Source organism: Schistocerca cancellata, chromosome 8 (assembly GCF_023864275.1).
Source record: "Schistocerca cancellata isolate TAMUIC-IGC-003103 chromosome 8, iqSchCanc2.1, whole genome shotgun sequence".
In the NCBI taxonomy this organism is placed as follows: domain Eukaryota; kingdom Metazoa; phylum Arthropoda; class Insecta; order Orthoptera; family Acrididae; genus Schistocerca; species Schistocerca cancellata.
Genome location: NC_064633.1, coordinates 80401487 through 80416182, shown reverse-complemented (window position 1 = coordinate 80416182; position 14696 = coordinate 80401487). Strand labels below are relative to the sequence as shown.

Here is a 14696-nt window from a genome sequence, read left to right as displayed (position 1 = left end):
TCTAAAACTAGTTGGAAGTTGCTGCTGTCCGCTTCCTGGCTGCAAAACCGGCGTCTACCAGAAGCACAAGCAAGACAAGGGTGATCTGTAGCGAAGTTTTCGGCACAGTGCCGTTCAGGAGAGTTTTTGTTGGAACTACTGCATCTGATTCAGGAGCCAAGGGCTACGCCACAAGCGTCTGCGCACAGTCGAGCATGTGTGTTGAATAATGGTGCTGATAGCCACGTATCATTTCATGCAGATTTGATGACTTTCGGAGACAATTTTTCATTGAATAGGATTGTAGCTGATTTGTGGCAGCAGGAAATAAGCTGTAGTCAAAAGAATCTTCAATAGATGGTCGCAGGTCACATCAGTATTGTATGGCTCGTAACGCGTTGCGTGCAGCCCGGCTAGCTCAGTCGGTAGAGCATGAGACTCTTATTCTCAGGGTCGTGGGTTCGAGCCCCACGCTGGGCGTCGCAAAATTTTGTGTCCACGCGGATCCAACATGCGCCCCTCTCGTGAGCCTTGCGTAATGAACGTAACGGGTTACGACGATGCCTAGCATCGTATGAATATCAGAGGAACGGTATTTGAAGCTGAAAGTGACTCTGAAATGAAATAAATGTGTTGTTTTGCAATTTTAGTTGTACATCGATATAGTGTGAGATGTGTAGGAAAGCAGCAGCTGTGCTAACTAAATGCAAATAATGGTCGCTCATGCGGTGCGTTTCGAGCTGAAGGGCTCCGATTCACTAGTCTGTAAGAACAAAGTACCCTAAAAGTCCGCTAGGAGGCGCCTCATTAGCTCAGTGGCAGAGCGCTGGTCTAGTAAACCAGAGGTCGTGAGTTCGATCCTCACAGGCGGCAAATGAATTTTGTAACAGCCCCTCCCACCGTGGCCCTTTCGAAAAAAGCGGTCAAGGATAAAAAAAATTATGAATGGGTGCGGTATTTAAGAAATGCTCTCGCAAATGAATAGTGTGAATGGTGATATTAAAGTGGGCACCAGAAACTGCTGCTTCAGGCAGTCTCCGGAGAATGCCGACGTGAAATACTTAGTTCTTGTGATGTATTTTCTACCCCTGATAAAGACCCTCGCGATTGTCGTCGGCGCCTCCCACCCTGCCCTTTCGAAAAAAGCGGTCAAGGATAAAAAAAATTATGAATGGGTGCGGTATTTAAGAAATGCTCTCGCAAATGAATAGTGTGAATGGTGATATTAAAGTGGGCACCAGAAACTGCTGCTTTTGGCAGTCTCCGGAGAATGCCGACGTGAAATACTTAGTTCTTGTGATGTATTTTCTACCCCTGATAAAGACCCTCGCGATTGTCGTCGGCGTCGTCGCCGCCGCCGCTTTGGTAATAGCGACAATTCGCCATTGTATCACATAGGGTGAGGTACCTTCTGCAAGCGACTGAGATGGCACTAAACGATTGAAGCTGATTTGCCACCTCTTGTTTGATCAGCGTCATAAGGGCTTGAATGTAACTTGCGATGGGACACAGCAAGAAGTAGCGTCGTACTTTTAGTACTGAAATTTGAGATGGAGAACTGCGTCAAAGATGGGAAAATCATTCTGCCAAGTGTACAAATGGCGAAAACGAGGTGTGGGTGGGAAGTATATTGCGCCAGTGACCGTGTGGCCTAATGGATAAGGCGTCGGACTTCGGATCCGAAGATTGCAGGTTCGAATCCTGTCACGGTCGAGTTTTTCCTGTTCTGCAAAAGATGCATGCTGTTTTACTGTGTTGTTTGAGTACTCTAAAACTAGTTGGAAGTTGCTGCTGTCCGCTTCCTGGCTGCAAAACCGGCGTCTACCAGAAGCACAAGCAAGACAAGGGTGATCTGTAGCGAAGTTTTCGGCACAGTGCCGTTCAGGAGAGTTTTTGTTGGAACTACTGCATCTGATTCAGGAGCCAAGGGCTACGCCACAGGCGTCTGCGCACAGTCGAGCATGTGTGTTGAATAATGGTGCTGATAGCCACGTATCATTTCATGCAGATTTGATGCCTTTCGGAGACAATTTTTCATTGAATAGGATTGTAGCTGATTTGTGGCAGCAGGAAATAAGCTGTAGTCAAAAGAATCTTCAATAGATGGTCGCAGGTCACATCAGTATTGTATGGCTCGTAACGCGTTGCGTGCAGCCCGGCTAGCTCAGTCGGTAGAGCATAAGACTCTTGATCTCAGGGTGGTGGGTTCGAGCCCCACTCTGGGCGGCGCAAAATTTTGTGTCTACGCGGATCCAACATGCGCCCCTCTCGTGAGCCTTGCGTAATGAACGTAACGGGTTACGACGATGCCTAGCTTCGTATGAATATCAGAGGAACGGTATTTGAAGCTGAAAGTGACTCTGAAATGAAATAAATGTGTTGTTTTGCAATTTTAGTTGTACATCGATATAGTGTGAGATGTGTAGGAAAGCAGCAGCTGTGCTAACTAAATGCAAATAATGGTCGCTCATGCGGTGCGTTTCGAGCTGAAGGGCTCCGATTCACTAGTCTGTAAGAACAAGGTACCCTAAAAGTCCGCTAAGAGGCGCCTCCTTAGCTCAGTGGCAGAGCGCTGGTCTAGTAAACCAGAGGTCGTGAGTTCGATCCTCACAGGCGGCAAATGAATTTTGTAACAGCCCCTCCCACCGTGGCCCTTTCGAAAAAAGCGGTCAAGGATAAAAAAAATTATGAATGGGTGCGGTATTTAAGAAATGCTCTCGCAAATGAATAGTGTGAATGGTGATATTAAAGTGGGCACCAGAAACTGCTGCTTCAGGCAGTCTCCGGAGAATGCCGACGTGAAATACTTAGTTCTTGTGATGTATTTTCTACCCCTGATAAAGACCCTCGCGATTGTCGTCGGCGCCGCCGCCGCTTTGGTAATAGCGACAATTCGCCATTGTATCACATAGGGTGAGGTACCTTCTGCAAGCGACTGAGATGGCACTAAACGATTGAAGCTGATTTGCCACCTCTTGTTTGATCAGCGTCATAAGGGCTTGAATGTAACTTGCGATGGGACACAGCAAGAAGTAGCGTCGTACTTTTAGTACTGAAATTTGAGATGGAGAACTGCGTCAAAGATGGGAAATTCATTCTGCCAAGTGTACAAATGGCGAAAACGAGTTGTGAGTGGGGAAGTATATTGCGCCAGTGACCGTGTGGCCTAATGGATAAGGCGTCGGACTTCGGATCCGAAGATTGCATGTTCGAATCCTGTCACGGTCGAGTTTTTCCTGTTCTGCAAAAGATGCATGTTGTTTTACTGTGTTGTTTGAGTACTCTAAAACTAGTTGGAAGTTGCTGCTGTCCGCTTCCTGGCTGCAAAACCGGCGTCTACCTGAAGCACAAGCAACACAAGGGTGATCTGTAGCGAAGTTTTCGGCACAGTGCCGTTCAGGAGAGTTTTTGTTGGAACTACTGCATCTGATTCAGGAGCCAAGGGCTACGCCACAGGCGTCTGCGCACAGTCGAGCATGTGTGTTGAATAATGGTGCTGATAGCCACATATCATTTCATGCAGATTTGATGCCTTTCGGAGACAATTTTTCATTGAATAGGATTGTAGCTGATTTGTGGCAGCAGGAAATAAGCTGTAGTCAAAAGAATCTTCAATAGATGGTCGCAGGTCACATCAGTATTGTATGGCTCGTAACGCGTTGCGTGCAGCCCGGCTAGCTCAGTCGGTAGAGCATTAGACTCTTAATCTCAGGGTCGTGGGTTCGAGCCCCACGCTGGGCGGCGCAAAGTTTTGTGTGTACGCGGATCCAACATGCGCCCCTCTCGTGAGCCTTGCGTAATGAACGTAACGGGTTACGACGATGCCTAGCTTCGTATGAATATCAGAGGAACGGTATTTGAAGCTGAAAGTGACTCTGAAATGAAATAAATGTGTTGTTTTGCAATTTTAGTTGTACATCGATATAGTGTGAGATGTGTAGGAAAGCAGCAGCTGTGCTAACTAAATGCAAATAATGGTCGCTCATGCGGTGCGTTTCGAGCTGAAGGGCTCCGATTCACTAGTCTGTAAGAACAAAGTACCCTAAAAGTCCGCTAGGAGGCGCCTCCTTAGCTCAGTGGCAGAGCGCTGGTCTAGTAAACCAGAGGTCGTGAGTTCGATCCTCACAGGCGGCAAATGAATTTTGTAACAGCCCCTCCCACAGTGGCCCTTTCGAAAAAAGCGGTCAAGGATAAAAAAAATTATGAATGGGTGCAGTATTTAAGAAATGCTCTCGCAAATGAATAGTGTGAATGGTGCTATTAAAGTGGGCACCAGAAACTGCTGCTTTAGGCAGTCTTTGGAGAATACCGACGTGAAATACTTAGTTCTTGTGATGTATTTTCTACCCCTGATAAAGACCCTCGCGATTGTCGTCGGCGTCGTCGCCGCCGCCGCTTTGGTAATAGCGACAATTCGCCATTGTATCACATAGGGTGAGGTACCTTCTGCAAGCGACTGAGATGGCACTAAACGATTGAAGCTGATTTGCCACCTCTTGTTTGATCAGCGTCATAAGGGCTTGAATGTAACTTGCGATGGGACACAGCAAGAAGTAGCGTCGTACTTTTAGTACTGAAATTTGAGATGGAGAACTGCGTCAAAGATGGGAAAATCATTCTGCCAAGTGTACAAATGGCGAAAACGAGGTGTGGGTGGGAAGTATATTGCGCCAGTGACCGTGTGGCCTAATGGATAAGGCGTCGGACTTCGGATCCGAAGATTGCAGGTTCGAATCCTGTCACGGTCGAGTTTTTCCTGTTCTGCAAAAGATGCATGCTGTTTTACTGTGTTGTTTGAGTACTCTAAAACTAGTTGGAAGTTGCTGCTGTCCGCTTCCTGGCTGCAAAACCGGCGTCTACCAGAAGCACAAGCAAGACAAGGGTGATCTGTAGCGAAGTTTTCGGCACAGTGCCGTTCAGGAGAGTTTTTGTTGGAACTACTGCATCTGATTCAGGAGCCAAGGGCTACGCCACAGGCGTCTGCGCACAGTCGAGCATGTGTGTTGAATAATGGTGCTGATAGCCACGTATCATTTCATGCAGATTTGATGCCTTTCGGAGACAATTTTTCATTGAATAGGATTGTAGCTGATTTGTGGCAGCAGGAAATAAGCTGTAGTCAAAAGAATCTTCAATAGATGGTCGCAGGTCACATCAGTATTGTATGGCTCGTAACGCGTTGCGTGCAGCCCGGCTAGCTCAGTCGGTAGAGCATAAGACTCTTGATCTCAGGGTGGTGGGTTCGAGCCCCACTCTGGGCGGCGCAAAATTTTGTGTCTACGCGGATCCAACATGCGCCCCTCTCGTGAGCCTTGCGTAATGAACGTAACGGGTTACGACGATGCCTAGCTTCGTATGAATATCAGAGGAACGGTATTTGAAGCTGAAAGTGACTCTGAAATGAAATAAATGTGTTGTTTTGCAATTTTAGTTGTACATCGATATAGTGTGAGATGTGTAGGAAAGCAGCAGCTGTGCTAACTAAATGCAAATAATGGTCGCTCATGCGGTGCGTTTCGAGCTGAAGGGCTCCGATTCACTAGTCTGTAAGAACAAGGTACCCTAAAAGTCCGCTAGGAGGCGCCTCCTTAGCTCAGTGGCAGAGCGCTGGTCTAGTAAACCAGAGGTCGTGAGTTCGATCCTCACAGGCGGCAAATGAATTTTGTAACAGCCCCTCCCACCGTGGCCCTTTCGAAAAAAGCGGTCAAGGATAAAAAAAATTATGAATGGGTGCGGTATTTAAGAAATGCTCTCGCAAATGAATAGTGTGAATGGTGATATTAAAGTGGGCACCAGAAACTGCTGCTTCAGGCAGTCTCCGGAGAATGCCGACGTGAAATACTTAGTTCTTGTGATGTATTTTCTACCCCTGATAAAGACCCTCGCGATTGTCGTCGGCGCCGCCGCCGCTTTGGTAATAGCGACAATTCGCCATTGTATCACATAGGGTGAGGTACCTTCTGCAAGCGACTGAGATGGCACTAAACGATTGAAGCTGATTTGCCACCTCTTGTTTGATCAGCGTCATAAGGGCTTGAATGTAACTTGCGATGGGACACAGCAAGAAGTAGCGTCGTACTTTTAGTACTGAAATTTGAGATGGAGAACTGCGTCAAAGATGGGAAATTCATTCTGCCAAGTGTACAAATGGCGAAAACGAGTTGTGAGTGGGGAAGTATATTGCGCCAGTGACCGTGTGGCCTAATGGATAAGGCGTCGGACTTCGGATCCGAAGATTGCATGTTCGAATCCTGTCACGGTCGAGTTTTTCCTGTTCTGCAAAAGATGCATGTTGTTTTACTGTGTTGTTTGAGTACTCTAAAACTAGTTGGAAGTTGCTGCTGTCCGCTTCCTGGCTGCAAAACCGGCGTCTACCTGAAGCACAAGCAACACAAGGGTGATCTGTAGCGAAGTTTTCGGCACAGTGCCGTTCAGGAGAGTTTTTGTTGGAACTACTGCATCTGATTCAGGAGCCAAGGGCTACGCCACAGGCGTCTGCGCACAGTCGAGCATGTGTGTTGAATAATGGTGCTGATAGCCACATATCATTTCATGCAGATTTGATGCCTTTCGGAGACAATTTTTCATTGAATAGGATTGTAGCTGATTTGTGGCAGCAGGAAATAAGCTGTAGTCAAAAGAATCTTCAATAGATGGTCGCAGGTCACATCAGTATTGTATGGCTCGTAACGCGTTGCGTGCAGCCCGGCTAGCTCAGTCGGTAGAGCATTAGACTCTTAATCTCAGGGTCGTGGGTTCGAGCCCCACGCTGGGCGGCGCAAAGTTTTGTGTGTACGCGGATCCAACATGCGCCCCTCTCGTGAGCCTTGCGTAATGAACGTAACGGGTTACGACGATGCCTAGCTTCGTATGAATATCAGAGGAACGGTATTTGAAGCTGAAAGTGACTCTGAAATGAAATAAATGTGTTGTTTTGCAATTTTAGTTGTACATCGATATAGTGTGAGATGTGTAGGAAAGCAGCAGCTGTGCTAACTAAATGCAAATAATGGTCGCTCATGCGGTGCGTTTCGAGCTGAAGGGCTCCGATTCACTAGTCTGTAAGAACAAAGTACCCTAAAAGTCCGCTAGGAGGCGCCTCCTTAGCTCAGTGGCAGAGCGCTGGTCTAGTAAACCAGAGGTCGTGAGTTCGATCCTCACAGGCGGCAAATGAATTTTGTAACAGCCCCTCCCACAGTGGCCCTTTCGAAAAAAGCGGTCAAGGATAAAAAAAATTATGAATGGGTGCAGTATTTAAGAAATGCTCTCGCAAATGAATAGTGTGAATGGTGCTATTAAAGTGGGCACCAGAAACTGCTGCTTTAGGCAGTCTTTGGAGAATACCGACGTGAAATACTTAGTTCTTGTGATGTATTTTCTACCCCTGATAAAGACCCTCGCGATTGTCGTCGTCGTCGTCGTCGGCGCACTTTTCGGTAACTTTGTTCTTACAGACTAGTGAATCGGAGCCCTTCAGCTCGAAACGCACCGCATGAGTGACCATTATTTGCATTTAGTTAGCACAGCTGCTGCTTTCCTACACATCTCACACGATATCGATGTACACCTAAAATTCCAAAACAACACATTTATTTCATTTCAGAGTTACTTTCAGCTTCAAATACCGTTCCTCTGATATTCATACGAAGCTAGGCATCGTCGTAACCCGTTACGTTCATTACGCAAGGCTCACGAGAGGGGCGCATGTTGGATCCGCGTAGACACAAAATTTTGCGCCGCCCAGCGTGGGGCTCGAACCCACGACCCTGAGATTAAGAGTCTCATGCTCTACCGACTGAGCTAGCCGGGCTGCACGCAACGCGTTACGAGCCATACAATACTGATGTGACCTGCGACCATCTATTGAAGATTCTTTTGACTACAGCTTATTTCCTGCTGCCACAAATCAGCTACAATCCTATTCAATGAAAAATTGTCTCCGAAAAGCATCAAATCTGCTTGAAATGATACGTGGCTATCAGCACCATTATTCAACACACATGCTCGACTGTGCGAAGACGCCTGTGGCGTAGCCCTTGGGTCCTGAATCAGATGCAGTAGTTCCAACAAAAACTCTCCTGAACGGCACTGTGCCGAAAATTTCGCTACAGATCACCCTTGACTTGCTTGTGCTTCAGGTAGACGCCGGTTTTGCAGCCAGGAAGCGGACAGCAGCAACTTCCAACTAGTTTTGCAGTACTCAAACAACACAGTAAAACAGCATGCATCTTTTGCAGAACAGGAAAAACTCGACCGTGACAGGATTCGAACATGCAATCTTCGGATCCGAAGTCCGACGCCTTATCCACTAGGCCACACGGTCACTGGCGCAATATATTTCCCCACCCACACCTCATTTTCGCCAATTGTACACTTGGCAGAATGAATTTCCCTCTTTGACGTAGTTCTCCATCTCAAATTTCAGTACTAAAAGTACGACGCTACTTCTTGCTGTGTCCCATCGCAAGTTACATTGAAGCCCTTATGACGCTGATCATACAAGAGGTTGCAAATCAGCTTCAACCGCTTAGTGCCATCTCAGTTGCTTGCAGAAGGTACCTTACCCTATGGGATACAATGGCGAGTTGTCGCTATTACCAAAGCGGCGGCGGCGCCGCCGCCGACAATCGCGAGGGTCTTTATCAGGGGTAGAAAATACATCACAAGAACTAAGTATTTCACGTCGGCATTCTCCGGAGACTGCCAAAAGCAGCAGTTTCTGGTGCCCACTTTAATAGCACCATTCACACTATTCATTTGCGAGAACATTTCTTAAATACCGCACCCATTCATAATTTTTTTTATCCTTATCTTTTTTCGAAAGGGCCACGGTGGGAGGGGCTGTTACAAAATTCATTTGCCTCCTGTGAGGATCGAACTCACGACCTCTGGTTTACTAGACCAGCGCTCTGCCACTCTGCGCTCTTTTCGGGTACTTTGTTCTTACAGGCTAGTGAATCGGAGCCATTCAGCTCGAAACGCACCGCATGAGCGACCATTATTTGCATTTAGTTAGCACAGCTGCTGCTTTCCTACACATCTCACACGATATCGATGTACACCTAAAATTCCAAAACAACACATTTATTTCATTTCAGAGTTACTTTCAGCTTCAAATACCGTTCCTCTGATATTCATACGAAGCTAGGCATCGTCGTAACCCGTTACGTTCATTACGCAAGGCTCACGAGAGGGGCGCATTTTGGATCCGCGTAGACACAAAATTTTGCGCCGCCCAGCGTGGGCCTCGAAACCACGACCCTGAGATTAATAGTCCCATGGTCTGCCGACTGAGCTAGCCGGGCTGCACGCAACGCGTTACGAGCAATACAATACTGATTTGACCTGCGACCATCTATTGAAGATTCTTTTGACTACAGCTTATTTCCTGCTGCCACAAATCAGCTACAATCCTATTCAATGAAAAATTGTCTCCGAAAGGCATCAAATCTGCTTGAAATGATACGTGGCTATCAGCACCATTATTCAACACACATGCTCGACTGTGCGCAGACGCCTGTGGCGTAGCCCTTGGGTCCTGAATCAGATGCAGTAGTTCCAACAAAAACTCTCCTGAACGGCACTGTGCCGAAAATTTCGCTACAGATCACCCTTGACTTGCTTGTGCTTCAGGTAGACGCCGGTTTTGCAGCCAGGAAGCGGACAGCAGCAACTTCCAACAAGTTTTGCAGTACTCAGACAACACAGTAAAACAGCATGCATCTTTTGCAGAACAGGAAAAACTCGACCGTGACAGGATTCGAACCTGCAATCTTTGGATCCGAAGGCCGACGCCTTACCCATTAGGCCACACGGTCACTGGCGCAATATTCTTCCCCACCCACACCTCATTTTCGCCATTTGTACACTTGGCAGAATGAATTTCCCTCTTTGACGCAGTTCTCCATCTCAAATTTCAGTATTAAAAGTACGATGCTACTTCTTGCTGTGTCCCATCGCAAGTTACATTCAAGCCCTTATGACGCTGATCAAACAAGAGGTTGCAAATCAGCTTCAATCGCTTGGTGCCATCTCAGTTGCTTGCAGAAGGTACCTTACCCTATGTGATACAATGGCGTGTTGTCGCTATTACCAAAGCGGCGGCGGCGCGGTCGCCGCCGCCGCCGACAATCGCGAGGGTCTTTATCAGGGGTAGAAAATACATCACAAGAACTAAGTATTTCACGTCGGCATTCTCCGGAGACTGCCAAAAGCAGCAGTTTCTGGTGCCCACTTTAATAGCACCATTCACACTATTCATTTGCGAGAACATTTCTTAAATACCGTACCCATTCACAAATTTTTTTATCCTTATCTTTTTTCGAAAGGGCCACGGTGGGAGGGGCTGTTACAAAATTTATTTGCCTCCTGTGAGGATCGAACTCACGACCTCTGGTTTACTAGACCAGCGCTCTGCCACTCTGCGCTCTTTTCGGGTACTTTGTTCTTACAGACTAGTGAATCGGAGCCATTCAGCTCGAAACGCACCGCATGAGCGACCATTATTTGCATTTAGTTAGCACAGCTGCTGCTTTCCTACACACCTCACACGATATCGATGTACACCTAAAATTCCAAAACAACACATATATTTCATTTCAGAGTTACTTTCAGCTTCAAATACCGTTCCTCTGATATTCATACGAAGCTAGGCATCGTCGTAACCCGTTACGTTCATTACGCAAGGCTCACGAGAGGGGCGCATGTTGGATCCGCGTAGACGCAAAATTTTGCGCCGCCCAGCGTTTGGCTCGAACCCACCACCCTGAGATTAAGAGTCTCATGCTCTACCGACTGAGCTAGCCGGGCTGCACACAACTCCTTACGAGCCATACAATACTGATTTGACCTGCGACCATCTATTGAAGATTCTTTTGACTACAGCTTATTTCCTGCTGCCACAAATCAGCTACAATCCTATTCAATGAAAAATTGTCTCCGAAAGGCATCAAATCTGCTTGAAATGATACGTGGCTATCAGCACCATTATTCAACACACATGCTCGACTGTGCGCAGACGCCTGTGGCGTAGCCCTTGGGTCCTGAATCAGATGCAGTAGTTCCAACAAAAACTCTCCTGAACGGCACTGTGCCGAAAATTTCGCTACAGATCACCCTTGACTTGCTTGTGCTTCAGGTAGACGCCGGTTTTGCAGCCAGGAGCGGACAGCAGCAACTTCCAACTAGTTTTGCAGTACTCAGACAACACAGTAAAACAGCATGCATCTTTTGCAGAACAGGAAAAACTCGACCGTGACAGGATTCGAACCTGCAATCTTCGGATCCGAAGTCCGACGCCTTATCCATTTTTTTTTAACGTCTTAACCACTTTTTTTCTTTTTTTTTATATTGTGTGGTCGAGCGACACCCTCGGCTCGCTCTTCCTACATGATCGCTTCTTGCGTGGAATAATTCCTAGCGCGCCGATGGCTTCAGAGTTGGTCTTCTCGATTTTTTTTTTTTTAATTTTTGTTTGACTAATTTTCCAAATGTTATTTTCTTTTCCGGTAATCTCTAATCTCTTTGTTCGTTGTAATGTGTTGATTCGTTTGTATTCTGCCCATCTTCTTTTTTCGTTTTCTTTCTTCTGGTTTGCATGTTTGATTCTTGAAAATACACGAAATTAAGTATGTCGTCGAAAGAACTGGTACTGGGAAGGAATTATTCTTGAAATTCAGACGTTGTCATATGCATCATCCCCAGGAGACAAATGAATATCTTCGTAGAAAGTATAACCTTCGATTGTAGTACAGGGATGACGAATTGTTGTAACAGATGTCCCACTTATCCATGTCCTATGGCGTCGCAAGGACGACATGAAGAAAATTTTGAAATGTTGACTGATACCGTTGGCCATATTGGCTGGTTGTGCGCCAGTGTTGGGTTGAGAGATAGACTTGAAAATCTAACACATTAGGGGCACTGCCGGACGGAATATAGTTGATAAAATGTCCCACGAGCCATAGGTAACTGTTATGTTTGGCAGCCGGGAAAAGTCGGAAATCTGGGCGCAGAATGTCGTGGATCTGAATCGCATGAGGCGCAGTCCGGTTAAGCACAGCGAGTTTTTTGCGCGTCCAGTTCCAGATGTGCACTTGGTCCTTGCAGACAAACAGATGTGCAATACTCGCCACCACGTGGCACAAGCCGCAGTAGGGACTCGGTTCAAGATTAATCCTGTGTCGCTTTTCTTGCGTCGGAACAGTTTCAGTGACCACGTCATACCATTTGGAGCGAACATCTGTCGAGAGCGTCGGATTGTGAATGTTAGTCCAAACGAGGGACCAATTGCAATCTGGATACTTCTTTTCCAAAGGGCCAGGCAGTGACGGCCGAAGTAAGTGGCGGTACAGTTGAACTGTCGGCTTTGTGAAAAGCTCGTCGTCGAGATAGCTACTTTCAAGATAATACAGTGCTATATGTTGAAAATGCGGGCTGACGTGGCCAATGTCCACAGGCGGAGACAAGTTGCGAGGGCGGGACAGCTGATAGAGCCGCTTCGTGACGGTGTCCTCGCTGGCGGTGAGTATCCGCCATGAGCGTTTCAGATACAGTGCCAGGGCGTGAATGCCGGGGTTTTTCAAGCCAAGGCCTCCCATATCGCATGGCAATGCTGTCGTGGTGAAGGAAACCTTAAAAATATTGAGCTTCCAGACGTACCAGGCGGCCGCCGCTAGAAGTGATCTTGCTACTGTGGTTGGCATGGGTAGGACGGCGGCAACAAACTGCAATTTGGAGAGGGCATAAGAATTGACGAAAAAGGCTCGCTGCAAACGATCGAGGTGGCGCATGTTCTGGTCGCGCAGGAGCGCTTTTATCGCCTGAATTTTGGGTATCCAATTTTTGTGAGACATGTCCAGAGGCCGAGCCGTGACATAGAGACCAAGATGTTTTCTAGTCTGAACACAGGGCAGCCAAGCGCTGCCTGTGAGCGGTCGTTCCTGACCAAGCGTTAAGACGGCGGATTTATTGACGTTTAACATTGCACCACTATCTCTTTGGAATTCCTCAAGAATGCGCTTCGCTGCGGTGACGTCGCGAACATCATTAAGGAGCACGCTGACATCGTCAGCGTATGCTTGGACCACTGACTTTACACCATAAAACTGGAATCCAGGTAGGCTATGATGTAGGCGGCGCAACATGGGTTCCATGAGGATCGCATAGAGCGTCGTTGAGAGAGGGCAGCCTTGCTTGAGACCCCGTGAGTGCTGGACGTAGTCCGTCAATGTATTATTGATGAGGAACCGTGTACGGGTACCACTGATACAGTTGCTGATGAGCTGAATAAAATTACGACTGAAGCCCATTGTTTCCATCACGCTGCTGAGATAATGATAGTCAGCTCGATCGTAAGCCTTGTCAAAATCGAGAAATGCTATGGCCAGAGGAGTGCGGGCGGCCCAGGTGAGGGAGACTAGATCCCGATACAGCGCCAAAATGGTGGACAGTGACCGACCACGGATCGCACTCATTTGGTATGGTCCCAGAAGATCGGGTAACAGCTGCCGTAATCGGGCATTGAGGGCGCGCGTCAGAAGTTTAAAGTCCGCATTGAGCAAAGTAATGGGCCGCAGATCTTTGGTGGTGGTCGGCGTCGGCGTCTTAGGTATTAAAACAGTTAACCCCTCTGTGAAGGCTGGGGGCAGAGCAATCCCACGTAGTATTTCATTGTACATCTCCGTGAGTCCGTCCCCTAATATAGGCCAATATTTGACGTAAAAATCGACAGAGAGCCCGTCCGTGCCCGGAGATTTATTTCGTGGTGCGGCAAGAAGGGCATCCTTTAGTTCTTCTTTGGTAAAGGGAGCAAGCAAGTCCTGATTGTGGTCGTCGGTAATGCGGTACGGCGGGGGTCCAGAATGATACCATTCTCGCACTTTCTCATGTGGTACAGCCGCACGGGTGTAAAGTGCGGCAAAGTGGTTGGTAACATGGTTTTTGATGTCGCGCTGTAGGATATAACAGGCACCGTCTGCATCCTGCAACTTATGAATAAGTTTCCTGCGCGCCGCATGCAACTGTTGGACGATATGGTGGACAGACGTCTGCTGTTGTGGCAAGTTGGTGAAGTCACGTGCACGAATCTGGTGGCCGATGGCGGTGCGGCCCATCAAGGATGTAATTTTCGCTTGGAGTCTGCGTACGTGCGTGATGTTATTAGACACCTGATGATAATCCCGGTACAATTCCCGCAGGGCGCAGAAATAGAATTCAGAGATTTCCTTCTCACCGCGTGCACGAATCCGGGCGTGGCGTTTGATGCAAGTAATGAGTTTCTCCTTGGCATAAAGCGTCCACCAATCAATCCACGTGGGGTACGTGGGCCTGCGTGATGTTACGGAGTGCCAAACTGACCGGATCTCACGCTCTAAAGTGGCGTCTTGTAAGAGGCGACAGTTGAGTTGCCATCGTCCGAAGCCTCTGTAGACTTTCTGCGGGGAGTGATTAAAGACGGTGTGGTAAGCGATATGGTCACTGAAATTAACGGGCCAATATTCGCAAGTTCCCACGTCGGCTAAAAGACCGCGGTGCACATATATGCGATCTAACCTGCTGGAAGACGTCTGCGTAAAGTGAGTAAAGGCAACTTCATCTGGGTGTAAGGTCGCCCACGTGTCGACTAACTGCAATTCTGTAACCAGTGTTAGCAGTTCCTGGCTGAAGTTAAAATTCGGCGTTTGATCGGTGCGGCGCAAAACGCAGTTAAAGTCACC

General features: G+C 47.6%; 18 non-coding genes across 18 annotated transcripts; 14 read left to right on the top strand and 4 right to left on the bottom strand.

Annotated features, from left to right (window-relative positions):
* The first annotated feature begins 386 nt into the window (after positions 1 to 386).
* Positions 387 to 459, top strand: Trnak-cuu (transfer RNA lysine (anticodon CUU)). Its single transcript has one exon. It is a non-coding gene; the product is annotated as a tRNA-Lys (tRNA).
* Positions 460 to 777: 318 nt separating this feature from the next.
* Positions 778 to 852, top strand: Trnat-agu (transfer RNA threonine (anticodon AGU)). The gene has a single exon. It is a non-coding gene; the product is annotated as a tRNA-Thr (tRNA).
* A 767-nt stretch (positions 853 to 1619) lies between these two features.
* Trnar-ucg (transfer RNA arginine (anticodon UCG)) lies at positions 1620 to 1692 on the top strand. Its single transcript has one exon. It is a non-coding gene; the product is annotated as a tRNA-Arg (tRNA).
* A 440-nt stretch (positions 1693 to 2132) lies between these two features.
* Trnak-cuu (transfer RNA lysine (anticodon CUU)) lies at positions 2133 to 2205 on the top strand. Its single transcript has one exon. It is a non-coding gene; the product is annotated as a tRNA-Lys (tRNA).
* Positions 2206 to 2526: 321 nt separating this feature from the next.
* On the top strand, positions 2527 to 2598 carry Trnat-agu (transfer RNA threonine (anticodon AGU)). Its single transcript has one exon. It is a non-coding gene; the product is annotated as a tRNA-Thr (tRNA).
* A 536-nt stretch (positions 2599 to 3134) lies between these two features.
* Positions 3135 to 3207, top strand: Trnar-ucg (transfer RNA arginine (anticodon UCG)). Its single transcript has one exon. It is a non-coding gene; the product is annotated as a tRNA-Arg (tRNA).
* Positions 3208 to 3647: 440 nt separating this feature from the next.
* On the top strand, positions 3648 to 3720 carry Trnak-cuu (transfer RNA lysine (anticodon CUU)). Its single transcript has one exon. It is a non-coding gene; the product is annotated as a tRNA-Lys (tRNA).
* A 321-nt stretch (positions 3721 to 4041) lies between these two features.
* Trnat-agu (transfer RNA threonine (anticodon AGU)) lies at positions 4042 to 4113 on the top strand. The gene has a single exon. It is a non-coding gene; the product is annotated as a tRNA-Thr (tRNA).
* A 541-nt stretch (positions 4114 to 4654) lies between these two features.
* Positions 4655 to 4727, top strand: Trnar-ucg (transfer RNA arginine (anticodon UCG)). Its single transcript has one exon. It is a non-coding gene; the product is annotated as a tRNA-Arg (tRNA).
* Positions 4728 to 5167: 440 nt separating this feature from the next.
* On the top strand, positions 5168 to 5240 carry Trnak-cuu (transfer RNA lysine (anticodon CUU)). The gene has a single exon. It is a non-coding gene; the product is annotated as a tRNA-Lys (tRNA).
* Positions 5241 to 5561: 321 nt separating this feature from the next.
* On the top strand, positions 5562 to 5633 carry Trnat-agu (transfer RNA threonine (anticodon AGU)). The gene has a single exon. It is a non-coding gene; the product is annotated as a tRNA-Thr (tRNA).
* A 536-nt stretch (positions 5634 to 6169) lies between these two features.
* On the top strand, positions 6170 to 6242 carry Trnar-ucg (transfer RNA arginine (anticodon UCG)). The gene has a single exon. It is a non-coding gene; the product is annotated as a tRNA-Arg (tRNA).
* Positions 6243 to 6682: 440 nt separating this feature from the next.
* On the top strand, positions 6683 to 6755 carry Trnak-cuu (transfer RNA lysine (anticodon CUU)). The gene has a single exon. It is a non-coding gene; the product is annotated as a tRNA-Lys (tRNA).
* A 321-nt stretch (positions 6756 to 7076) lies between these two features.
* Positions 7077 to 7148, top strand: Trnat-agu (transfer RNA threonine (anticodon AGU)). The gene has a single exon. It is a non-coding gene; the product is annotated as a tRNA-Thr (tRNA).
* A 568-nt stretch (positions 7149 to 7716) lies between these two features.
* Trnak-cuu (transfer RNA lysine (anticodon CUU)) lies at positions 7717 to 7789 on the bottom strand. Its single transcript has one exon. It is a non-coding gene; the product is annotated as a tRNA-Lys (tRNA).
* A 440-nt stretch (positions 7790 to 8229) lies between these two features.
* Positions 8230 to 8302, bottom strand: Trnar-ucg (transfer RNA arginine (anticodon UCG)). The gene has a single exon. It is a non-coding gene; the product is annotated as a tRNA-Arg (tRNA).
* Positions 8303 to 9724: 1422 nt separating this feature from the next.
* Positions 9725 to 9797, bottom strand: Trnar-ucg (transfer RNA arginine (anticodon UCG)). The gene has a single exon. It is a non-coding gene; the product is annotated as a tRNA-Arg (tRNA).
* A 918-nt stretch (positions 9798 to 10715) lies between these two features.
* Positions 10716 to 10788, bottom strand: Trnak-cuu (transfer RNA lysine (anticodon CUU)). The gene has a single exon. It is a non-coding gene; the product is annotated as a tRNA-Lys (tRNA).
* Positions 10789 to 14696: the final 3908 nt, after the last annotated feature.